The sequence below is a fragment of the Engystomops pustulosus genome, chromosome 7 (genome assembly GCF_040894005.1).
Source record: "Engystomops pustulosus chromosome 7, aEngPut4.maternal, whole genome shotgun sequence".
Classification (NCBI taxonomy): domain Eukaryota; kingdom Metazoa; phylum Chordata; class Amphibia; order Anura; family Leptodactylidae; genus Engystomops; species Engystomops pustulosus.
In genome coordinates, this window is record NC_092417.1 from 183,991,457 (window position 1) to 184,018,692 (window position 27,236).

At 47.6% G+C, this 27,236-nt stretch overlaps 1 protein-coding gene across 1 annotated transcript in view; it reads right to left on the reverse strand.

The window, feature by feature from the left end:
* INSC (INSC spindle orientation adaptor protein) overlaps nt 1–25,164 on the reverse strand; it is a 91,317-nt gene extending 66,153 nt beyond the window's left edge. The window contains exon 1 of the mRNA XM_072116661.1: nt 24,998–25,164. The gene's annotated coding sequence lies outside the window, so the exon portion shown is untranslated. The remainder of the gene's footprint in view (nt 1–24,997) is intronic.
* Nucleotides 25,165–27,236: the final 2,072 nt, after the last annotated feature.

A 27,236-nucleotide genomic window follows, 5' to 3' on the forward strand; every position in this document is an offset into this window, starting at 1 on the left:
GAGAGAGAGAGAGAGAGAGAGAGAAAGAGAGAGAAAGAGAAAGAGAGAGAGAAAGAGAAAGAGAGAGAGAGAAGAGAGGGAGCAAGTCACCAGAGAGAAGAAAGAGAGAGAGAGCGTTGCCAGAGAGAGTGATAGAGAAGGAGAGAGTGATAGAAAACAGAGGGTGGTCATTAATGGCACATTCTCAGATTGGGCTGACGTTACCAGTGGAGTTCTTAATATTTTTATTAATGACCTTGTAGTGGGTTTACACAGTCAAGTTTCAATATTTGCAGATGATACTAAGCTGTGTAAAGTAATAAATACTGAGGTCGATAGTTTAGCATTACAGAGGGATTTGTGGAAGCTTGTGGAGTGGGCAGAGAAATGGTTGATGAGGTTTAATGTAGATAAATGTAAAGTTATTCACTTGGGTAGTGGAAACAGAAATTATAATACATAATTATGTTCTAAACGGTCAATTACTTGGTAAAACTGGAGCTGAAAAGGACTTGGGGGTATTGGTGGATGGTAAACTTAATTTTAGTGACCAGAGCCAGGCGGCTGCTGCTAAAGCAAATAGAATTATGGGACGTATCAAGAGAGGAATAGATTCTCATGATAAAGACATAGTTTTGCCCTTATACAAAACCCTGGTCAGACCCCACATGGAATATTGTGGACAGTTTTGGGCACCAGTATATAAAAAGGATATAGTAGAGCTGGAACGGGTGCAGAGGAGAGCAACCAGGATTATTAGGGGAATGGGGGGACTAGAATACACTGACAGATTACAAAATTTGGGGTTATTCAGTTTAGAAAAAAGACGACTGAGGGGAGACCTCATTACAATGTACAAATACCTGAACGGACAGTACAAGGATCTCTCCAAAGATCTTTTTATACCTAGGCCTGTGACCAGGACAAGGGGACATCCTCTACGCCTAGAGGAGAGGAGGCTCTACCATCACCATAGACAGGGGGCATCCTCTACACCTAGAGGAGAGGAGGTTCTACCATCACCATAGACAGGGTCATCTTCTACACCTAGAGAGAGGAGGTTCTACCATCACCATAGACAGGGGGCATCCTCTACACCTAGAGGAGAGGAGGTTCTACCATCACCATAGACAGGGGACATCCTCTACACCTAGAGGAGAGGAGGTTCTACCATCACCATAGACAGGGGACATCCTCTACACCTAGAGGAGAGGAGGTTCTACCATCACCATAGACAGGGGGCATCCTCTACACCTAGAGGAGAGGAGGTTCTAGCATCACCTCTACACCTAGAGGAGAGGAGGTTCTAGCATCACCATAGACAGGGGGCATCCTCTACACCTAGAGGAGAGGAGGTTCTACCATCACCATAGACAGGGGGCATCCTCTACACCTAGAGGAGAGGAGGATCTACCATCACCATAGACAGGGGCATCCTCTACACCTAGAGGAGAGGAGGTTCTACCATCACCATAGACAGGGGGCATCCTCTACACCTAGAGGAGAGGAGGTTGTACCATCACCATAGACAGGTGGCATCCTCTACACCTAGAGGAGAGGAGGTTCTACCATCACCATAGACAGGGGGCATCATCTACACCTAGAGGAGAGGAGGATCTACCATCACCATAGACAGGGGGCATCATCTACACCTAGAGAAGAGGAGGCTCTACCATCACCATAGACAGGGGGCATCATCTACACCTAGAGGAGAGGAGGTTCTACCATCACCATAGACAGGGGGCATCCTCTACACCTAGAGGAGAGGAGGTTCTACCATCGCTATAGACAGGGGGCATCCTCTACACCTAGAGGAGAGGAGGTTCTACCATCACCATAGACAGGGGGCATCCTCTACACCTAGAGGAGAGGAGGCTCTACCATCACCATAGACAGGGGGCATCCTCTACACCTAGAGGAGAGGAGATTCTACCATCACCATAGACAGGGGGCATCCTCTACACCTAGAGGAGAGGAGGCTCTACCATCACCATAGACAGGGGGCATCCTCTACACCTAGAGGAGAGGAGGTTCTACCATCACCATAGACAGGGGACATCCTCTACACCTAGAGGAGAGGAGGTTCTACCATCACCATAGACAGGGGGCATCCTCTACACCTAGAGGAGAGGAGGTTCTACCATCACCATAGACAGGGGGCATCCTCTACACCTAGAGGAGAGGAGGTTCTACCATCACCATAGACAGGGGGCATCCTCTACACCTAGAGGAGAGGAGGTTCTACCATCACCATAGACAGGGGGCATCCTCTACACCTAGAGGAGAGGAGGTTCTACCATCACCATAGACAGGGGACATCCTCTACACCTAGAGGAGAGGAGGTTCTACCATCACCATAGACAGGGGGCATCCTCTACACCTAGAGGAGAGGAGGTTCTATCATCACCATAGACAGGGGGCATCCTCTACACCTAGAGGAGCGGAGGTTCTACCATCACCATAGACAGGGGGCATCCTCTACACCTAGAGGAGAGGAGGTTCTACCATCACCATAGACAGGGGGCATCCTCTACACCTAGAGGAGAGGAGGCTCTACCATCACCATAGACAGGGGGCATCCTCTACACCTAGAGGAGAGGAGGTTCTACCATCACCATAGACAGGGGGCATCCTCTACACCTAGAGGAGAGGAGGATCTACCATCACCATAGACAGGGGCCATCCTCTACACCTAGAGGAGAGGAGGTTCTACCATCACCATAGACAGGGGGCATCATCTTCACCTAGAGGAGAGGAGGATCTACCATCACCATAGACAGGGGGCATCCTCTACACCTAGAGGAGAGGAGGTTCTACCATCACCATAGACAGGAGGCATCCTCTACACCTAGAGGAGAGGAGGTTCTACCATCACCATAGACAGGGGGCATCATCTACACCTAGAGAAGAGGAGGTTCTACCATCACCATAGACAGGGGGCATCCTCTACACCTAGAGGAGAGGAGGTTCTACCATCACCATAGACAGGGGGCATCATCTACACCTAGAGGAGAGGAGGTTCTACCATCACCATAGACAGGGGGCATCCTCTACACCTAGAGGAGAGGAGGTTCTACCATCACCATAGACAGGGGGCATCCTCTACACCTAGAGGAGAGGAGGATCTACCATCACCATAGACAGGGGCCATCCTCTACACCTAGAGGAGAGGAGGTTCTACCATCACCATAGACAGGGGGCATCATCTTCACCTAGAGGAGAGGAGGATCTACCATCACCATAGACAGGGGGCATCCTCTACACCTAGAGGAGAGGAGGTTCTACCATCACCATAGACAGGAGGCATCCTCTACACCTAGAGGAGAGGAGGTTCTACCATCACCATAGACAGGGGGCATCATCTACACCTAGAGAAGAGGAGGTTCTACCATCACCATAGACAGGGGGCATCCTCTACACCTAGAGGAGAGGAGGTTCTACCATCACCATAGACAGGGGGCATCATCTACACCTAGAGGAGAGGAGGTTCTACCATCACCATAGACAGGGGGCATCCTCTACACCTAGAGGAGAGGAGGTTCTACCATCGCTATAGACAGGGGGCATCCTCTACACCTAGAGGAGAGGAGGTTCTACCATCACCATAGACAGGGGGCATCCTCTACACCTAGAGGAGAGGAGGCTCTACCATCACCATAGACAGAGGGCATCCTCTACACCTAGAGGAGAGGAGGTTCTACCATCACAATAGACAGGGGGCATCCTCTACACCTAGAGGAGAGGAGGCTCTACCATCACCATGGACAGGGGCATCCTCTACACCTAGAGGGGAGAAGGTTCTACCATCACCATAGACAGGAGGCATCCTCTACACCTAGAGGAGAGGAGGTTCTACCATCACCATAGACAGGGGGCATCCTCTACACCTAGAGGAGAGGAGGTTCTACCATCACCATAGACAGGAGGCATCCTCTACACCTAGAGGAGAGGAGGTTCTACCATCACCATGGATAGGGGCATCCTCTACACCTAGAGGAGAGGAGGATCTACCATCACCATAGACAGGGGGCATCCTCTACACCTAGAGGAGAGGAGGTTCTACCATCACCATAGACAGGGGGCATCCTCTACACCTAGAGGAGAGGAGGTTCTACCATCACCATAGACAGGGGGCATCCTCTACACCTAGAGGAGAGGAGGTTCTACCATCACCATAGACAGGGACATCCTCTACACCTAGAGGAGAGGAGGTTCTATCATCACCATATACAGGGGGCATCCTCTACACCTAGAGGAGAGGAGGTTCTACCATCGCTATAGACAGGGGGCCTCCTCTACACCTAGAGGAGAGGAGGTTCTACCATCACCATAGACAGGGGGCATCCTCTACAACCAGAGGAGAGGAGGTTCTACCATCGCTATAGACAGGGGGCATCCTCTACACCTAGAGGAGAGGAGGTTCTACCATCACCATAGACCGGGGGCATCCTCTACACCTAGAGGAGAGGAGGTTCTACCATCACCATAGACAAGAGACATCCTCTACACCTAGAGGAGAGGAGGATCTACCATCACCATAGACAGGGGACATCCTCTACACCTAGAGGAGAGGAGGTTCTACCATCACCATAGACAGGGGACATCCTCTACACCTAGAGGAGAGGAGGTTCTACCATCACCATAGACAGGGGGCATCCTCTACACCTAGAGGAGAGGCGGTTCTACCATCACCATAGACAGGGGACATCCTCTACACCTAGAGGAGAGGAGGTTCTACCATCACCATAGACAGGGGGCACCCCCTACACCTAGAAGAGAGGAGGCTCTACCATCACCATAGACAGTGGGCATCCTCTACACCTAGAGGAGAGGAGGTTCTACCATCACCATAGACAGGGGCATCCTCTACACCTAGAGGAGAGGAGGATCTACCATCACCATAGACAGGGGGCATCCTCTACACCTAGAGGAGAGGAGGTTCTATCATCACCATAGACAGGGGCATCCTCTACACCTAGAGGAGAGGAGGATCTACCATCACCATAGACAGGGGGCATCCTCTACACCTAGAGAAGAGGAGGTTCTACCATCACCATAGACAGGGGGCATCTATGTACATGTGCAGGAGGTTGTTATGGAGGACTCTATGTACATGTGCAGGAGGTTGTTATGGAGGACTCTATGTACATGTGCAGGAGGTTGTTATGGCGGACTCTATGTACATGTGCAGGAGGTTGTTATGGCGGACTCTATGTACATGTGCAGGAGGTTGTTATGGAGGACTCTATGTACATGTGCAGGAGGATGTTATGGCGGACTCTATGTACATGTGCAGGAGGTTGTTATGGCGGTCTCTATGTACATGTGCAGGAGGTTGTTATGGAGGACTCTATGTACATGTGCAGGAGGTTGTTATGGAGGACTCTATGTACATGTGCAGGAGGTTGTTATGGTGGACTCTATGTACATGTGCAGGAGGTTGTTATGGAGGACTCTATGTACATGTGCAGGAGGTTGTTATGGTGGACTCTATGTACATGTGCAGGAGGTTGTTATGGAGGACTCTATGTACATGTGCAGGAGGTTGTTATGGAGGACTCTATGTACATGTGCAGGAGGTTGTTATGGAGGACTCTATGTACATGTGCAGGAGGTTGTTATGGCGGTCTCTATGTACATGTGCAGGAGGTTGTTATGGAGGACTCTATGTACATGTGCAGGAGGTTGTTATGGAGGACTCTATGTACATGTGCAGGAGGTTGTTATGGAGGACTCTATGTACATGTGCCGGAGGTTGTTATGGAGGACTCTATGTACATGTCCAGGAGGTTGTTATGGAGGACTCTATGTACATGTGCAGGAGGTTGTTATGGAGGACTCTATGTACATGTGCAGGAGGTTGTTATGGAGGACTCTATGTACATGTCCAGGAGGTTGTTATGGAGGACTCTATGTACATGTGCAGGAGGTTGTTATGGAGGACTCTATGTACATGTGCAGGAGGTTGTTATGGAGGACTCTATGTACATGTGCAGGAGGTTGTTATGGAGGACTCTATGTACATGTGCAGGAGGTTGTTATGGGGGACTCTATGTACATGTGCAGGAGGTTGTTATGGAGGACTCTATGTACATGTGCAGGAGGTTGTTATGGAGGACTCTATGTACATGTGCAGGAGGTTGTTATGGCGGACTCTATGTACATGTGCAGGAGGTTGTTATGGAGGGCTCTATGTACATGTGCAGGAGGTTGTTATGGAGGACTCTATGTACATGTGCAGGAGGTTGTTATGGAGGACTCTATGTACATGTGCTGGAGGTTGTTATGGTGGACTCTATGTACATGTGCTGGAGGTTGTTATGGAGGACTCTATGTACATGTGCAGGAGGTTGTTATGGAGGACTCTATGTACATGTGCTGGAGGTTGTTATGGTGGACTCTATGTACATGTGCAGGAGGATGTTATGGAGGACTCTATGTACATGTGCTGGAGGTTGTTATGGTGGACTCTATGTACATGCGCAGGAGGTTGTTATGGAGGACTCTATGTACATGTGCAGGAGGTTGTTATGGAGGACTCTATGTACATGCGCAGGAGGATGTTATGGAGGACTCTATGTACATGTGCTGGAGGTTGTTATGGAGGACTCTATGTACATGTGCAGGAGGTTGTTATGGAGGACTCTATGTACATGTGCAGGAGGATGTTATGGGGGACTCTATGTACATGTGCAGGAGGTTGTTATGGAGGACTCTATGTACATGTGCAGGAGGATGTTATGGAGGACTCTATGTACATGTGCAGGAGGTTGTTATGGCGGACTCTATGTACATGTGCAGGAGGTTGTTATGGAGGACTCTATGTACATGTGCAGGAGGTTGTTATGGAGGACTCTATGTACATGTGCAGGAGGTTGTTATGGAGGACTCTATGTACATGTGCAGGAGGTTGTTATGGAGGACTCTATGTACATGTGCAGGAGGTTGTTATGGAGGACTCTATGTACATGTGCTGGAGGTTGTTATGGTGGACTCTATGTACATGTGCAGGAGGTTGTTATGGGGGACTCTATGTACATGTGCAGGAGGTTGTTATGGAGGACTCTATGTACATGTGCTGGAGGTTGTTATGGTGGACTCTATGTACATGTGCAGGAGGTTGTTATGGGGGACTCTATGTACATGTGCAGGAGGTTGTTATGGAGGACTCTATGTACATGTGCAGGAGGTTGTTATGGAGGACTCTATGTACATGTGCAGGAGGTTGTTATGGCGGACTCTATGTACATGTGCAGGAGGTTGTTATGGGGGACTCTATGTACATGTGCAGGAGGTTGTTATGGAGGACTCTATGTACATGTGCAGGAGGTTGTTATGGAGGACTCTATGTACATGTGCAGGAGGTTGTTATGGAGGACTCTATGTACATGTGCAGGAGGTTGTTATGGGGGACTCTATGTACATGTGCAGGAGGTTGTTATGGAGGACTCTATGTACATATGCAGGAGGTTGTTATGGAGGGCTCTATGTACATGTGCAGGAGGTTGTTATGGAGGACTCTATGTACATGTGCAGGAGGTTGTTATGGTGGACTCTATGTACATGTGCAGGAGGTTGTTATGGAGGACTCTATGTACATGTGCAGGAGGTTGTTATGGTGGACTCTATGTACATGTGCAGGAGGTTGTTATGGAGGACTCTATGTACATGTGCAGGAGGTTGTTATGGAGGACTCTATGTACATGTGCAGGAGGTTGTTATGGAGGACTCTATGTACATGTGCAGGAGGTTGTTATGGCGGTCTCTATGTACATGTGCAGGAGGTTGTTATGGAGGACTCTATGTACATGTGCAGGAGGTTGTTATGGAGGACTCTATGTACATGGTCAGGAGGTTGTTATGGAGGACTCTATGTACATGTGCAGGAGGTTGTTATGGTGGACTCTATGTACATGTGCAGGAGGTTGTTATGGAGGACTCTATGTACATGTGCAGGAGGTTGTTATGGAGGACTCTATGTACATGTGCAGGAGGTTGTTATGGAGGACTCTATGTACATGTGCAGGAGGTTGTTATGGTGGACTCTATGTACATGCGCAGGAGGTTGTTATGGAGGACTCTATGTACATGTGCAGGAGGTTGTTATGGAGGACTCTATGTACATGTGCAGGAGGTTGTTATGGAGGTCTCTATGTACATGTGCAGGAGGTTGTTATGGAGGACTCTATGTACATGTGCAGGAGGTTGTTATGGAGGACTCTATGTACATGTGCAGGAGGTTGTTATGGGGGACTCTATGTACATGTGCAGGAGGTTGTTATGGAGGACTCTATGTACATGTGCAGGAGGTTGTTATGGAGGACTCTATGTACATGTGCAGGAGGTTGTTATGGCGGACTCTATGTACATGTGCAGGAGGTTGTTATGGAGGGCTCTATGTACATGTGCAGGAGGTTGTTATGGAGGACTCTATGTACATGTGCAGGAGGTTGTTATGGAGGATTCTATGTACATGTGCAGGAGGTTGTTATGGAGGACTCTATGTACATGTGCAGGAGGTTGTTATGGAGGACTCTATGTACATGTGCAGGAGGTTGTTATGGAGGACTCTATGTACATGTGCAGGAGGTTGTTATGGAGGACTCTATGTACATGTGCTGGAGGTTGTTATGGTGGACTCTATGTACATGTGCTGGAGGTTGTTATGGAGGACTCTATGTACATGTGCAGGAGGTTGTTATGGAGGACTCTATGTACATGTGCTGGAGGTTGTTATGGTGGACTCTATGTACATGTGCAGGAGGATGTTATGGAGGACTCTATGTACATGTGCAGGAGGTTGTTATGGAGGACTCTATGTACATGTGCTGGAGGTTGTTATGGTGGACTCTATGTACATGTGCAGGAGGTTGTTATGGAGGACTCTATGTACATGTGCAGGAGGTTGTTATGGAGGACTCTATGTACATGTGCAGGAGGTTGTTATGGAGGACTCTATGTACATGTGCAGGAGGTTGTTATGGAGGACTCTATGTACATGTGCAGGAGGTTGTTATGGGGGACTCTATGTACATGTGCAGGAGGTTGTTATGGAGGACTCTATGTACATGGTCAGGAGGTTGTTATGGAGGACTCTATGTACATGTGCAGGAGGTTGTTATGGTGGACTCTATGTACATGTGCAGGAGGTTGTTATGGAGGACTCTATGTACATGTGCAGGAGGTTGTTATGGAGGACTCTATGTACATGGTCAGGAGGTTGTTATGGAGGACTCTATGTACATGTGCAGGAGGTTGTTATGGAGGACTCTATGTACATGTGCAGGAGGTTGTTATGGAGGACTCTATGTACATGTGCAGGAGGTTGTTATGGAGGACTCTATGTACATGTGCAGGAGGTTGTTATGGAGGATCTATGTACATGTGCAGGAGGTTGTTATGGAGGACTCTATGTACATGGTCAGGAGGTTGTTATGGAGGACTCTATGTACATGTGCAGGAGGTTGTTATGGAGGACTCTATGTACATGTGCAGGAGGTTGTTATGGAGGACTCTATGTACATGTGCAGGAGGTTGTTATGGAGGACTCTATGTACATGTGCTGGAGGTTGTTATGGTGGACTCTATGTACATGTGCAGGAGGTTGTTATGGGGGACTCTATGTACATGTGCAGGAGGTTGTTATGGAGGACTCTATGTACATGTGCAGGAGGTTGTTATGGAGGACTCTATGTACATGTGCAGGAGGTTGTTATGGAGGACTCTATGTACATGTGCAGGAGGTTGTTATGGAGGACTCTATGTACATGTGCAGGAGGTTGTTATGGAGGACTCTATGTACATGTGCAGGAGGTTGTTATGGAGGACTCTATGTACATGTGCAGGAGGTTGTTATGGTGGACTCTATGTACATGTGCAGGAGGTTGTTATGGCGGACTCTATGTACATGTGCAGGAGGTTGTTATGGAGGACTCTATGTACATGTGCAGGAGGTTGTTATGGAGGACTCTATGTACATGTGCAGGAGGTTGTTATGGGGGACTCTATGTACATGTGCAGGAGGTTGTTATGGTGGACTCTATGTACATGCGCAGGAGGTTGTTATGGAGGACTCTATGTACATGTGCAGGAGGTTGTTATGGAGGACTCTATGTACATGGTCAGGAGGTTGTTATGGAGGACTCTATGTACATGTGCAGGAGGTTGTTATGGAGGACTCTATGTACATGTGCAGGAGGTTGTTATGGAGGACTCTATGTACAGGTGCAGGAGGTTGTTATGGAGGACTCTATGTACATGTGCAGGAGGTTGTTATGGAGGACTCTATGTACATGTGCAGGAGGTTGTTATGGAGGACTCTATGTACATGTGCAGGAGGTTGTTATGGAGGACTCTATGTACATGTACAGGAGGTTGTTATGGAGGACTCTATGTACATGTGCAGGAGGTTGTTATGGAGGACTCTATGTACATGTGCAGGAGGTTGTTATGGGGGACTCTATGTACATGTGCAGGAGGTTGTTATGGGGGACTCTATGTACATGTGCAGGAGGTTGTATATACGTTGTATACGGCCTTCTATACTAAGATACTATGAGAGCAGAGGGATAGTGTCAGGGAAGGAGGTGCTGCTCAGTGGCGCCCCTTGTGGCCCCTCGCTGTACTCTTCTAGATTATAACAGATGATAAATCGCTTCACGTTCCGGACTCTCCTCGAGTCTCTCCGGATAATCGCTGGAAAGTTCCTGGGATTTGGGTCTCCTCAGTGCAGACACAGACTCCAATTTTTTTTTCATTATCCCCAAGTGACTGTGCCCCCTGTCCCCGGCATCCGATGAGTCAGTGGTCCGTGCCCCGCAGAGCATCACACCACAACTTCCTCACATCCATTTGGCAAATCACCCGACGACTGCTCAGAAAGAAAAGAGCCGCAATTTACAGGAAAAGGTTTCATTATGGAGAAAAAGAGCGCGAGCCCTGCCATAATAACACCCCCAGAACTACCCCAAACCTGCACCCACCTACCACCCGCTATATCACAGGAGCACCCAGCACTGCAACAGGAGGGGGATACAAAGTAACCGCATGGAGGAGTAATAATATAGTAGTTATATCCCTGTACATAGGGGGCAGTATTATAGTAGTTATATTCTTGTACATAGGGGGCAGTATTATAGTAGTTATATTCCTGTACATAGGGGGCAGTATTATAGTAGTTATATTCTTGTACATAGGGGGCAGTATTATAGTAGTTATATTCCTGTACATAGGGGGCAGTATTATAGTAGTTATATTCCTGTACATAGGGGGCAGTATTATAGTAGTTATATTCCTGTACATAGGGGGCAGTATTATAGTAGTTATATTCCTGTACATAGGGGGCAGTATTATAGTAGTTATATTCCTGTACATAGGGGGCAGTATTATAGTAGTTATATTCCTGTACATAGGGGGCAGTATTATAGTAGCTATATTCCTGTACATAGGGGGCAGTATTATAGTAGTTATATTCTTGTACATAGGGGGCAGTATTATAGTAGCTATATTCCTGTACATAGGGGGCAGTATTATAGTAGTTATATTCCTGTACATAGGGGGCAGTATTATAGTAGTTATATTCCTGTACATAGGGGGCAGTATTATAGTAGTTATATCCCTGTACATAGGGGGCAGTATTATAGTAGTTATATTCTTGTACATAGGGGGCAGTATTATAGTAGTTATATTCCTGTACATAGAGGGCAGTATTATAGTAGTTATATTCCTGTACATAGGGAGCAGTATTATAGTAGTTATATTCTTGTACATAGGGGGCAGTATTATAGTAGTTATATCCCTGTACATAGGGGGCAGTATTATAGTAGTTATATTCCTGTACATAGGGAGCAGTATTATAGTAGTTATATTCTTGTACATAGGGGGCAGTATTATAGTAGTTATATCCCTGTACATAGGGGGCAGTATTATAGTAGTTATATTCCTGTACATAGGGAGCAGTATTATAGTAGTTATATTCCTGTACATAGGGAGCAGTATTATAGTAGTTATATTCCTGTACATAGGGGGCAGTATTATAGTAGTTATATTCTTGTACATAGGGGGCAGTATTATAGTAGTTATATTCCTGTACATAGGGGGCAGTATTATAGTAGTTATATTCCTGTACATAGGGGGCAGTATTATAGTAGTTATATTCCTGTACATAGGGGGCAGTATTATAGTAGTTATATTCCTGTACATAGGGGGCAGTATTATAGTAGTTATATTCTTGTACATAGGGGGCAGTATTATAGTAGTTATATTCCTGTACATAGAGGGCAGTATTATAGTAGTTATATCCCTGTACATAGGGGGCAGTATTATAGTAGTTATATTCCTGTACATAGGGGGCAGTATTATAGTAGTTATATTCCTGTACATAGGGGGCAGTATAATAGTAGTTATATTCCTGTACATAGGAGGCAGTATTATAGTAGTTATATTCCTGTACATAGGAGGCAGTATTATAGTAGTTATATTCCTGTACATAGGGGCAGTATTATAGTAGTTATATTCCTGTACATAGGGGGCAGTATTATAGTAGTTATATTCTTGTACATAGGGGCAGTATTATAGTAGTTATATTCCTGTACATAGGGGGCAGTATTATAGTAGTTATATTCCTGTACATAGGAGGCAGTATTATAGTAGTTATATTCTTGTACATAGGGGGCAGTATTATAGTAGTTATATTCCTGTACATAGGGGGCAGTATTATAGTAGTTATATTCCTGTACATAGGGGGCAGTATTATAGTAGTTATATTCCTGTACATAGGGGGCGGTATTATAGTAGTTATATTCTTGTACATAGGGGCAGTATTATAGTAGTTATATTCCTGTACATAGGGGGCAGTATTATAGTAGTTATATTCCTGTACATAGGAGGCAGTATTATAGTAGTTATATTCCTGTACATAGGGGGCAGTATTATAGTAGTTATATTCCTGTACATAGGAGGCAGTATTATAGTAGTTATATTCTTGTACATAGGGGCAGTATTATAGTAGTTATATTCCTGTACATAGGGGGCAGTATTATAGTAGTTATATTCCTGTACATAGGAGGCAGTATTATAGTAGTTATATTCTTGTACATAGGGGGCAGTATTATAGTAGTTATATTCCTGTACATAGGGGGCAGTATTATAGTAGTTATATTCCTGTACATAGGGGGCAGTATTATAGTAGTTATATTCCTGTACATAGGAGGCAGTATTATAGTAGTTATATCCCTGTACATAGGGGGCAGTATTATAGTAGTTATATTCCTGTACATAGGGGGCAGTATTATAGTAGTTATATTCCTGTACATAGGAGGCAGTATTATAGTAGTTATATCCTTGTACATAGGGGGCAGTATTATAGTAGTTATATTCTTGTACATAGGGGGCAGTATTATAGTAGATATATCCTTGTACATAGGGGGCAGTATTATAGTAGTTATATTCTTGTACATAGGGGGCAGTATTATAGTAGTTATATTCCTGTACATAGGGGGCAGTATTATAGTAGTTATATTCCTGTACATAGGGGGCAGTATTATAGTAGTTATATTCCTGTACATAGGGGGCAGTATTATAGTAGTTATATTCCTGTACATAGGGGGCAGTATTATAGTAGTTATATTCCTGTACATAGGGGGCAGTATTATAGTAGTTATATTCCTGTACATAGGGGGCAGTATTATAGTAGTTATATTCCTGTACATAGGGGGCAGTATTATAGTAGTTATATTCCTGTACATAGGGGGCAGTATTATAGTAGTTATATTCTTGTACATAGGGGGCAGTATTATAGTAGTTATATTCCTGTACATAGGGGGCAGTATTATAGTAGTTATATTCCTGTACATAGGGGGTAGTATTATAGTAGTTATATTCCTGTACATAGGGGGCAGTATTATAGTAGTTATATTCCTGTACATAGGGGGCAGTATTATAGTATTTATATTCTTGTATATAGTAGTGTATGGTAATAGTAGTAACAATACACACATGCTTGTCACCTAAGCTTACACTCTTCCTCCCCTCGGCTGGGGATTATCTGTTGTACGGTATTATATACATATGGGGGGGGGGGTGTAGTAGACAGATTTGATCTGTCTTTGTGCTCTGATGAGACTTGTTATAACTCTTCTATATTTAGGATGTCTCTTGGATGGGGGGGTGCGGACGGGGGATGATTATTGATGTGAACCCTTTGACGTAGATGATGGGAGTCGTCATACACAATATAATGCGGAGGATCAGGTCAGTGAAGTGAAGTTATTTTAATGATGACTGTGATACGGAGGAGAGTATATACAGTATACAGCGTCTGCACCGCCGGAAGAGCGGAGGAGGAATGACACATAACCAGGGAGGAGATGGGGAAGTCATCAGCAGGGAATGGGACTCTCTACCAGGGGACCTTACAATGACAAGAAATGGGGTGAGAGCCGTCCGGGGGGGGGGGGGGGGATACAGTGTGTGCAGTCCCATAGGAAGGGACTATAACCCTAATATTATAGCTGGGGGCCCAGGACACATGTGAATTGGGGTCTCTCGTACACATCGCTGGGGGTCAGGAGTAACCTCCGAGTACCTGAGAACATGACGCGATACATACAAAGTGTATCTAAGCTTTCCTCCGCCCAATGTGTAGTATCCATGGAAAGAAGAAGGGTATTACTGCATAACGCTCAACCCCCGGGACCATCACCGGGCCCAACCCAACCCCCCCCCCACACACACACACACTATAGAGAGAAGCCCTGATACAGGGACCACTAATCCCCCCTATATAGAGAGAAGCCCTGATACTGGGACCACTAATCCCCCTATAAAGAGAGAAGCCCTGATACTGGGACCACTAATCCCCCCTATATATAGAGAGAAGCCCTGATACTGGGACCACTAATCCCCCCTATATATAGAGAGAAGTCCTGATACTGGGACCACTAATCCCCCCTATATAGAGAGAAGCCCTGATACTGGGACCACTAATCCCCCCCTATATAGAGAGAAGTCCTGATACTGGGACCACTAATCCCCTCTATATAGAGAGAAGCCCTGATACTGGGACCACTAATCCCCCCTATATAGAGAGAAGCCCTGATACTGGGACCACTAATCCCCCCTATATAGAGAGAAGCCCTGATACTGGGACCACTAATCCCCCCTATATAGAGAGAAGCCCTGATACTGGGACCACTAATCCCCCCTATATAGAGAGAAGCCCTGATACTGGGACCACTAATCCCCCCTATATAGAGAGAAGCCCTGATACTGGGACCACTAATCCCCCCTATATAGAGAGAAGTCCTGATACTGGGACCACTAATCCCCCCTATATAGAGAGAAGCCCTGATACTGGGACCACTAATCCCCCCTATATAGAGAGAAGCCCTGATACTGGGACCACTAATCCCCCCTATATAGAGAGAAGCCCTGATACTGGGACCACTAATCCCCCCTATATAGAGAGAAGCCCTGATACTGGGACCACTAATCCCCCCTATATAGAGAGAAGCCCTGATACTAGGACCACTAATCCCCCCTATATAGAGAGAAGCCCTGATACTGGGACCACTAATCCCCCCTATATATAGAGAGAAGCCCTGATACTGGGACCCCTAACCCCCCCTATATAGAGAGAAGCCCTGATACTGGGACCACTAATCCCCCCTATATAGAGAGAAGCCCTGATACTGGGACCACTAATCCCCCCTATATAGAGAGAAGCCCTGATACTGGGACCACTAATCCCCCTATATAGAGAGAAGCCCTGATACTAGGACCACTAATCCCCCCTATATAGAGAGAAGCCCTGATACTGGGACCACTAATCCCCCCTATATAGAGAGAAGCCCTGATACTGGGACCACTAATCCCCCCTATATAGAGAGAAGCCCTGATACTGGGACCACTAATCCCCCCTATATAGAGAGAAGCCCTGATACTGGGACCACTAATCCCCCCTATATAGAGAGAAGCCCTGATACTGGGACCACTAATCCCCCCTATATAGAGAGAAGCCCTGATACTGGGACCACTAATCCCCTCTATATAGAGAGAAGCCCTGATACTGGGACCACTAATCCCCCCTATATAGAGAGAAGCCCTGATACTGGGACCACTAATCCCCCCTATATAGAGAGAAGCCCTGATACTGGGACCACTAATCCCCCCTATATAGAGAGAAGCCCTGATACTGGGACCACTAATCCCCCCTATATAGAGAGAAGCCCTGATACTGGGACCACTAATCCCCCCTATATAGAGAGAAGCCCTGATACTGGGACCACTAATCCCCCCTATATAGAGAGAAGCCCTGATACTGGGACCACTAATCCCCTCTATATAGAGAGAAGCCCTGATACTGGGACCCCTAACCCCCCCTATATAGAGAGAAGCCCTGATACTGGGACCACTAATCCCCCCTATATATAGAGAGAAGCCCTGATACTGGGACCACTAATCCCCCCTATATAGAGAGAAGCCCTGATACTGGGACCACTAATCCCCCCTATATAGAGAGAAGCCCTGATACTGGGACCACTAATCCCCCCTATATAGAGAGAAGCCCTGATACTGGGACCACTAATCCCCCCTATATAGAGAGAAGCCCTGATACTGGGACCACTAATCCCCCCTATATAGAGAGAAGCCCTGATACTGGGACCACTAATCCCCCTATATAGAGAGAAGCCCTGATACTAGGACCACTAATCCCCCCTATATAGAGAGAAGCCCTGATACTGGGACCACTAATCCCCCTATATAGAGAGAAGCCCTGATACTAGGACCACTAATCCCCCCTATATAGAGAGAAGCCCTGATACTAGGACCACTAATCCCCCCTATATAGAGAGAAGCCCTGATACTGGGACCACTAATCCCCCCTATATAGAGAGAAGCCCTGATACTGGGACCACTAATCCCCCCTATATAGAGAGAAGCCCTGATACTGGGACCACTAATCCCCCCTATATAGAGAGAAGCCCTGATACTGGGACCACTAATCCCCCCTATATAGAGAGAAGCCCTGATACTGGGACCACTAATCCCCCCTATATAGAGAGAAGCCCTGATACTGGGACCACTAATCCCTATATCATTATATACAGGAGATCCCCAGGTTATACCGGCTGTACATATATCATTATATACAGGAGATCCCCAGGTTATACCGGCTGTACATATATCATTATATACAGGAGATCCCCAGGTTATACCGGCTGTACATATATCATTATATACAGGAGATCCCCAGGTTATACCGGCTGTACATATATCATTATATACAGGAGATCCCCAGGTTATACCGGCTGTACATATATCACTATATACAGGAGATCTCCAGGTTATACCGGCTGTACATATATCATTATATACAGGAGATCCCCAGGTTATACCGGCTGTACATATATCATTATATACAGGAGATCCCCAGGTTATACCGGCTGTACATATATCATTATATACAGGAGATCTCCAGGTTATAGCGGCTGTACATATATCATTATATACAGGAGATCCCCAGGTTATACTGGCTGTACATATATCATTATATACAGGAGATCCCCAGGTTATAGCAGCTGTACATATATCATTATATACAGGAGATCCCCAGGTTATACCGGCTGTACATATATCATTATATACAGGAGATCCCCAGGTTATAGCAGCTGTACATATATCATTATATACAGGAGATCCCCAGGTTATACCGGCTGTACATATATCATTATATACAGGAGATCCCCAGGTTATAGCAGCTGTACATATATCATTATATACAGGAGATCCCCAGGTTATACTGGCTGTACATATATCATTATATACAGGAGATCCCCAGGTTATAGCAGCTGTACATATATCATTATATACAGGAGATCCCCAGGTTATACCGGCTGTACATATATCACTATATACAGGAGATCCCCAGGTTATACCGGCTGTACATATATCACTATATACAGGAGATCCCCAGGTTATACCGGCTGTACATATATCATTATATACAGGAGATCTCCAGGTTATACCAGCTGTACATATATCATTATATACAGGAGATCCCCAGGATATAGCGGCTGTACATATATCATTATATACAGGAGATCCCCAGGTTATACCGGCTGTACATATATCATTATATACAGGAGATCCCCAGGTTATACCGGCTGTACATATATCATTATATACAGGAGATCCCCAGGTTATAGCGGCTGTATATATATCACTATATACAGGAGATCCCCAGGTTATAGCGGGTGCTGTATAGATACAGGGTGCGGTGCACTCACCGGGGGTCTCTTCATGCCTGCAGGGGTCCGGCTGGTGGTGTAGGGGGAGGGGCCGGGGTCACCTGATCTGCCTGCATCTCTCATACATTATTGAGCTGTATCCAGGTGTAACAGGACCCCTCACCCTCCGCACACGTCACGGGGGGCAGCACCTCAGCTTTATGATGTTATATGAGGTCCCTATGACAACTCCTCCTGGCCGGCATGACTCCAGGGAGCACATTGCAGGCAGATACGTCCTATGTCACGGCTGAGGGTCTGTTACAATGTATCAGTTTATTCTTGGACTCACATTCATGACACCTGACTGGTTTGATACCCGGCTGTTCTGCACTGACAAGGGGGCGAGGCTTATTGTGGGCGGGGCTTGCTGTATAGACAAAGATCCAGGCAGGGGAGGGGGAGACAGTGTAACATCCCATAAAGCGACAGGCTCTGGTTACACCCCCTTAGTACCTCTGGCTCATTAGCATAATTATAGAAGTTAATATTAGCAGGAAGGAGCCCATGGATAAGGCATACAAGCAGAGTCCCACAGTCCCCGGATCTATGAGGAATGTCCCTGATGTATCATCAAAGGTCCTTCATCTCCCTGACGATTAGAGACTGCTGCATTCTATTTCCTTGTGGAGTACAGGACCCCTGATGATGTCATGAGCTGCAGGTCCTGCAGAAGCAGTTCTGGAGAGAGCGGTCTGTATCTCAGGGTCTGATTACACATCTCTCCAGGGACAATACATACACTGGCTGCAGAGAGCACAGAGCACAGCAGTGTGAGGGCTGATTACACATCTCTCCAGGGACAATACATAACACTGGCTGCAGAGAGCACAGAGCACAGCAGTGTGAGGTCTGATTACACCTCTCTCCAGGGACAGTACATAACACTGGCTGCAGAGAGCACAGAGCACAGCAGTGTGAGGTCTGATTACACATCTCTTCAGGGACAGTACATAACACTGACTGCAGAGAGCACAGAGCACAGCAGTGTGAGGTCTGATTACACGTCTCTCCAGGGACAATACATAACACTGGCTGCAGAGAGCACAGAGCACAGCAGTGTGAGGTCTGATTACACATCTCTCCAGGGACAATGCATAACACTGGCTGCAGAGAGCACAGAGCACAGCAGTGTGAGGTCTGATTACACATCTCTCCAGGGACACTACATAACACTGGCTGCACAGAGCACAGAGCACAGCAGTGTGAGGTCTGATTACACATCTCTCCAGGGACAATACATAACACTGGCTGCACAGAGCACAGAGCACAGCAGTGTGAGGTCTGATTACACATCTCCCCAGGGACAATACATAACACTGGCTGCACAGAGCACAGAGCACAGCAGTGTGAGGTCTGATTACACATCTCCCCAGACACAGTACATAACACTGGCTACAGAGAGCACAGAGCACAGCAGTGTGAGGTCTGATTACACATCTCCCCAGACACAGTACATAACACTGGCTGCAGAGAGCACAGAGCACAGCAGTGTGAGGTCTGATTACACATCTCTCCAGGGACAGTACATAACACTGGCTGCAGAGAGCACAGAGCACAGCAGTGTGAGGTCTGATTATACATCTCTCCAGGGACAATACATAACACTGGCTGCAGAGAGCACAGAGCACAGCAGTGTGAGGTCTGATTACACATCTCTCCAGGGACAGTACATAACACTGGCTGCAGAGAGCACAGAGCACAGCAGTGTGAGGTCTGATTACACATCTCTCCAGGGACAGTACATAACACTGGCTGCAGAGAGCACAGAGCACAGCAGTGTGAGGTCTGATTACACATCTCTCCAGGGACAATACATAACACTGGCTGCACAGAGCACAGAGCACAGCAGTGTGAGGTCTGATTACACATCTCCCCAGGGACAATACATAACACTGGCTGCACAGAGCACAGAGCACAGCAGTGTGAGGTCTGATTACACATCTCCCCAGACACAGTACATAACACTGGCTACAGAGAGCACAGAGCACAGCAGTGTGAGGTCTGATTACACATCTCCCCAGACACAGTACATAACACTGGCTGCAGAGAGCACAGAGCACAGCAGTGTGAGGTCTGATTACACATCTCTCCAGGGACAGTACATAACACTGGCTGCAGAGAGCACAGAGCACAGCAGTGTGAGGTCTGATTATACATCTCTCCAGGGACAATACATAACACTGGCTGCAGAGAGCACAGAGCACAGCAGTGTGAGGTCTGATTACACATCTCTCCAGGGACAGTACATAACACTGGCTGCAGAGAGCACAGAGCACAGCAGTGTGAGGTCTGATTACACATCTCTCCAGGGACAGTACATAACACTGGCTGCAGAGAGCACAGAGCACAGCAGTGTGAGGTCTGATTACACATCTCTCCAGGGACAATACATAACACTGGCTGCAGAGAGCACAGAGCACAGCAGTGTGAGGTCTGATTACACATCTCTCCAGGGACGATACATAACACTGGCTGCAGAGAGCACAGAGCACAGCAGTGTGAGGTCTGATTACACATCTCCCCAGACACAGTACATAACACTGGCTACAGAGAGCACAGAGCACAGCAGTGTGAGGTCTGATTACACATCTCCCCAGACACAGTACATAACACTGGCTGCAGAGAGCACAGAGCACAGCAGTGTGAGGTCTGATTACACATCTCTCCAGGGACAATACATAACACTGGCTGCAGAGAGCACAGAGCACAGCAGTGTGAGGTCTGATTACACATCTCTCCAGGGACGATACATAACACTGGCTGCAGAGAGCACAGAGCACAGCAGTGTGAGGTCTGATTACACATCTCCCCAGACACAGTACATAACACTGGCTACAGAGAGCACAGAGCACAGCAGTGTGAGGTCTGATTACACATCTCCCCAGACACAGTACATAACACTGGCTGCAGAGAGCACAGAGCACAGCAGTGTGAGGTCTGATTACACATCTCTCCAGGGACAATACATAACACTGGCTGCAGAGAGCACAGAGCACAGCAGTGTGAGGTCTGATTACACATCTCTCCGGGGACAATACATAACACTGGCTGCAGAGAGCACAGAGCACAGCAGTGTGAGGTCTGATTACACATCTCTCCAGGGATAATACATAACACTGGCTGCAGAGAGCACAGAGCACAGCAGTGTGAGGTCTGATTACACATCTCTCCAGGGACAATACATAACACTGGCTGCAGAGAGCACAGAGCACAGCAGTGTGAGGTCTGATTACACATCTCTCCAGGGACAATACATAACACTGGCTGCAGAGAGCACAGAGCACAGCAGTGTGAGGTCTGATTACACATCTCTCCAGGGACAATACATAACACTGGCTGCAGAGAGCACAGAGCACAGCAGTGTGAGGTCTGATTACACATCTCTCCAGGGACAATACATAACACTGGCTGCAGAGAGCACAGCAGTGTGAGGTCTGATTACACATCTCTCCAGGGACAATACATAACACTGGCTGCAGAGAGCACAGAGCACAGCAGTGTGAGGTCTGATTACACATCTCTCCAGGGACAGTACATAACACTGGCTGCACAGAGCACAGAGCACAGCAGTGTGAGGTCTGATTACACATCTCTCCAGGGACAAAACATAACACTGGCTGCAGAGAGCACAGAGCACAGCAGTGTGAGGTCTGATTACACATCTCTCCAGGGACAGTACATAACACTGGCTGCAGAGAGCACAGAGCACAGCAGTGTGAGGTCTGATGACACATCTCTCCAGGGACAATACATAACACTGGCTGCAGAGAGCACAGAGCACAGCAGTGTGAGGTCTGATGACACATCTCTCCAGGGACAATACATACACTGGCTGCAGAGAGCACAGAGCACAGCAGTGTGAGGTCTGATTACACATCTCTCCAGGGACAGTACATAACACTGGCTGCAGAGAGCACAGAGCACAGCAGTGTGAGGTCTGATTACACATCTCTCCAGGGACAATACATAACACTGGCTGCAGAGAGCACAGAGCACAGCAGTGTGAGGTCTGATTACACATCTCTCCAGGGACAATACATAACACTGGCTGCAGAGAGCACAGAGCACAGCAGTGTGAGGTCTGATTACACATCTCTCCAGGGACAATACATAACACTGACTGCACAGAGCACAGAGCACAGCAGTGTGAGGTCTGATTACACATCTCTCCAGGGACAATACATAACACTGGCTGCAGAGAGCACAGACCACAGCAGTGTGAGGTCTGATTACACATCTCTCCAGGGACAATACATAACACTGGCTGCAGAGAGCACAGAGCACAGCAGTGTGAGGTCTGATTACACATCTCTCCAGGGACAATATATAACACTGGCTGCAGAGAGCACAGAGCACAGCAGTGTGAGGTCTGATTACACATCTCTCCAGGGACAGTACATTACACTGTCTGCAGAGAGCACAGAGCACAGCAGTGTGAGGTCTGATTACACATCTCTCCAGGGACAATACATAACACTGGCTGCAGAGAGCACAGAGCACAGCAGTGTGAGGTCTGATCACACATCTCTCCAGGGACAGTACATAACACTGGCTGCAGAGAGCACAGAGCACAGCAGTGTGAGGTCTGATTACACATCTCTCCAGGGATAATACATAACACTGGCTGCACAGAGCACAGCAGTGTGAGGTCTGATTACACGTCTCTCCAGGGACAATACATAACACTGGCTGCAGAGAGCACAGAGCACAGCAGTGTGAGGTCTGATTACACATCTCTCCAGGGACAATACATAACACTGGCTGCAGAGAGCACAGAGCACAGCAGTGTGAGGGCTGATTACACATCTCTCCAGGGACAATACATAACACTGGCTGCAGAGAGCACAGAGCACAGCAGTGTGAGGTCTGATTACACATCTCTCCAGGGACAATATATAACACTGGCTGCAGAGAGCACAGAGCACAGCAGTGTGAGGTCTGGTTACACATCTCTCCAGGGACAATACATAACACTGGCTGCAGAGAGCACAGAGCACAGCAGTGTGAGCTATGATTACACATCTCTCCAGGGACAATACATAACACTGGCTTCAGAGAGCACAGAGCACAGCAGTGTGAGGTCTGATAACACATCTCTACAGTGACAGTACCTGACACTGGCTGCAGAGAGCACAGAGCACAGCAGTGTGAGGTCTGATTACACATCTCTCCAGGGACAATACATAACACTGGCTGCAGAGAGCACAGAGCACAGCAGTGTGAGGTCTGATTACACATCTCTCCAGGGACAATACATAACACTGGCTGCAGAGAGCACAGAGCACAGCAGTGTGAGGTCTGATTACACATCTCTCCAGGGACAATACATAACACTGACTGCAGAGAGCACAGAGCACAGCAGTGTGAGCTATGATTACACATCTCTCCAGGGACAATACATAACACTGGCTGCAGAGAGCACAGAGCACAGCAGTGTGAGGTCTGATTACACATCTCTCCAGGGACAATACATAACACTGGCTGCAGAGAGCACAGAGCACAGCAGTGTGAGGTCTGATTACACATCTCTCCAGGGACAGTACATAACACTGGCTGCAGAGAGAACAGAGCACAGCAGTGTGAGGTCTGATTACACCTCTCTCCAGGGACAATACATAACACTGGCTGCAGAGAGCACAGAGCACAGCAGTGTGAGGTCTGATTACACATCTCTCCAGAGACAGTACATAACACTGGCTGCAGAGAGCACAGCGCACAGCAGTGTGAGGTCTGATTACACATCTCTCCAGGGACAATACATAACACTGGCTGCAGAGAGCACAGAGCACAGCAGTGTGAGGTCTGATTACACATCTCTCCAGGGATAATACATAACACTGGCTGCAGAGATCACAGAGCACAGCAGTGTGAGGTCTGATTACACATCTCTCCAGGGACAATACATAACACTGGCTGCAGAGAGCACAGAGCACAGCAGGGAGAGGTCAGATTACACATCTCTCCAGGGACAATACATAACACTGGCTGCAGAGAGCACAGAGCACAGCAGTGTGAGGTCTGATTACACATCTCTCCAGGGACAGTACATAACACTGGCTGCAGAGAGCACAGAGCACAGCAGTGTGAGGTCTGATTACACATCTCTCCAGGGATAATACATAACACTGGCTGCAGAGAGCACAGAGCACAGCAGTGTGAGGTCTGATTACACATCTCTCCAGGGATAATACATAACACTGGCTGCAGAGATCACAGAGCACAGCAGTGTGAGCTATTATACCAAGACGAGAACAAATGCGAGTACTAAAGAAACACAAAAACAATGAAATGGAGGTAGTGGAGGGAGGACCCTCGTAGTGGGTGTCACCCTCTCTGTCTATGTAGGTGCTGGGTGCTTGCGGCGCCACGTGATTAACCCTTACAGTCACTATGCACTTCTACATCACACAAGTGCTTCCTCTGCTCTAGTGTCTGGAGGATGAGGGGAATCCTGAGACAATACATTGTATCCGTCTGTAACAATGTGTCAGTGTCCTGCTGGCGGCCAATCATAGAGAAGCCTGCGACCTTCAGGGGCTCAATGTCTCAAGGGTCCTCACCTAAGTACAGGAGGTCATGGGGGTCCTACGTCTTCATACTACCTTATTATGTATCGCAGGGCGACGCTCCTGCTGACACACTGTAACGGTTCAGCCTCAGGTCACAGGTCACAGGTCATGGAGGATTAACCAGGTGCAGGAAGAAGACTAAAAGTTCTAAGGACTCACATGAGGAGCGGCGCTGGGTCCGGTGGGTGCAGCGGATGGGTGCTCTGGAGGTCCTCCTGCCAGGGGGCTGTACATACTTTGGGGTCGGAGCCCAGATTCTCCTGGAGTCCTTCTATTTTCTGCTGTTTTCACAGATTTGCGGTGGGGCCCGGCTCCTCGCTCACCACTTGTAATTAGAGACTGGAGGAAATGTGAGTGGAGCCGGGGAATGTCTGCGGAGAGAGGAATCCACAGCGTGGCAGGAGGAGGACTACAAGTCTCATCATGCTGCGCTCATACATTATAGCTGCTATACAGCCCTGGTGAGAGGGGGACTACAAGTCTCATCATGCTGCACTCATACATTATAGCTGCTATACAGCCCTGGTGAGAGGGGGACTACAAGTCTCATCATGCTGCACTCATACATTATAGCTGCTATACAGCCCTGGTGAGAGGGGGACTACAAGTCTCATCATGCTGCACTCATACATTATAGCTACTATACAGCCCTGGTGGGAGGGGGACTACAAGTCTCATCAGGCCGCGCTCATACATTATAGCTGCTATACAGCCCTGGTGGGAGGAGGACTACAAGTCTCATCATGCTGCACTCATACATTATAGCTTCTATACAGCCCTGGTGGGAGGGGGACTACAAGTCTCATCATGCTGCACTCATACATTATAGCTGCTATACAGCCCTGGTGGGAGGGGGACTACAAGTCTCATCATGCTGCACTCATACATTATAGCTGCTATACAGCCCTGGTGGGAGGGGGACTACAAGTCTCATCATGCTGCACTCATACATTATAGCTACTACACAGCCCTGGTGGGAGGAGGACTACAAGTCTCATCAGGCTGCACTCATACATTATAGCTACTACACAGCCCTGGTGGGAGGAGGACTACAAGTCTCATCAGGCTGCACTCATACATTATAGCTACTACACAGCCCTGGTGGGAGGAGGACTACAAGTCTCATCAGGCTGCACTCATACATTAAAGCTGCTATACAGCCCTGGTGAGAGGAGGACTACAAGTCTCATCATGCTGCGCTCATACATTATAGCTACTATACAGCCCTAGTGGGAGGAGGACTACAAGTCTCATCATGCTGCGCTCATACATTATAGCTGCTATACAGCCCTGGTGAGAGGGGGACTACAAGTCTCATCATGCTGCGCTCATACATTATAGCTGCTATACAGCCCTGGTGGGAGGGGGACTACAAGTCTCATCATGCTGCACTCATACATTATAGCTGCTATACAGCCCTGGTGAGAGGGGGACTACAAGTCTCATCATGCTGCACTCATACATTATAGCTGCTATACAGCCCTGGTGAGAGGGGGACTACAAGTCTCATCATGCTGCACTCATACATTATAGCTGCTATACAGCCCTGGTGAGAGGGGGACTACAAGTCTCATCATGCTGCACTCATACATTATAGCTACTATACAGCCCTGGTGACAGAGTCACTTCCTACACCTTCTACTAGAAGATTCCCTTCTGTGGATTCAGGACCTTTAGAGGACCTTCAAAGGTCCTGAAATGGCTCCTGTGTACATGTGTATTTAGAGCAGGAAGAGATGTAGGAGGATTTCATGCGTGAAGGACCTTCTCAGTATAAGGTTTGGGTCCTCTATGATGCAGCGAAGCTTTGATTGACCTGAGAATCACTTTTCCATACACATTCCTGGGAATATATCCCGCACCAGTGCCGGATCCTGAGGGCGGGGCTTCTGCTGCAGGTGTGTGAGCGGGTGCCAGGAGACTGGGTGCTATCATGTCTCCCATACACTGCACATAGAGAAGCGGCTGTCCTGTATCCTTATACTCAGGATGGAGAACATCATAGAGCAGTGCTGAGCAGCGTATCCCCCTGCCCTCTCCATAGAGCTCTGCGGAGTACAAGGCTGGAGAGGACACGACCACCCGCTCTATGTGCCTGCAGCTGGAGGCGTCTACTGCACCAGGGACCCGGGGGCTCAGGGGTTAAGCTCCGCTCCCCCAACTCTGCCCCAGCGCCACGTGTCCCGGAGGGGGAGGGGCCGTGTAATACACAACATATGGGCAGGAAACCACCAGGAGACGCCTCACATACTGTCTAGTGCTCTCTGTTATCAGCCACTACACCCCGGGGAGAGGAGACTGTACAGGAGGATACAATCTATTACTCTCTGTTATCAGCCATTACATCCCGGGGAGAGGAGACTGTACAGGGGGGGGATACAATCTATTACTCTCTGTT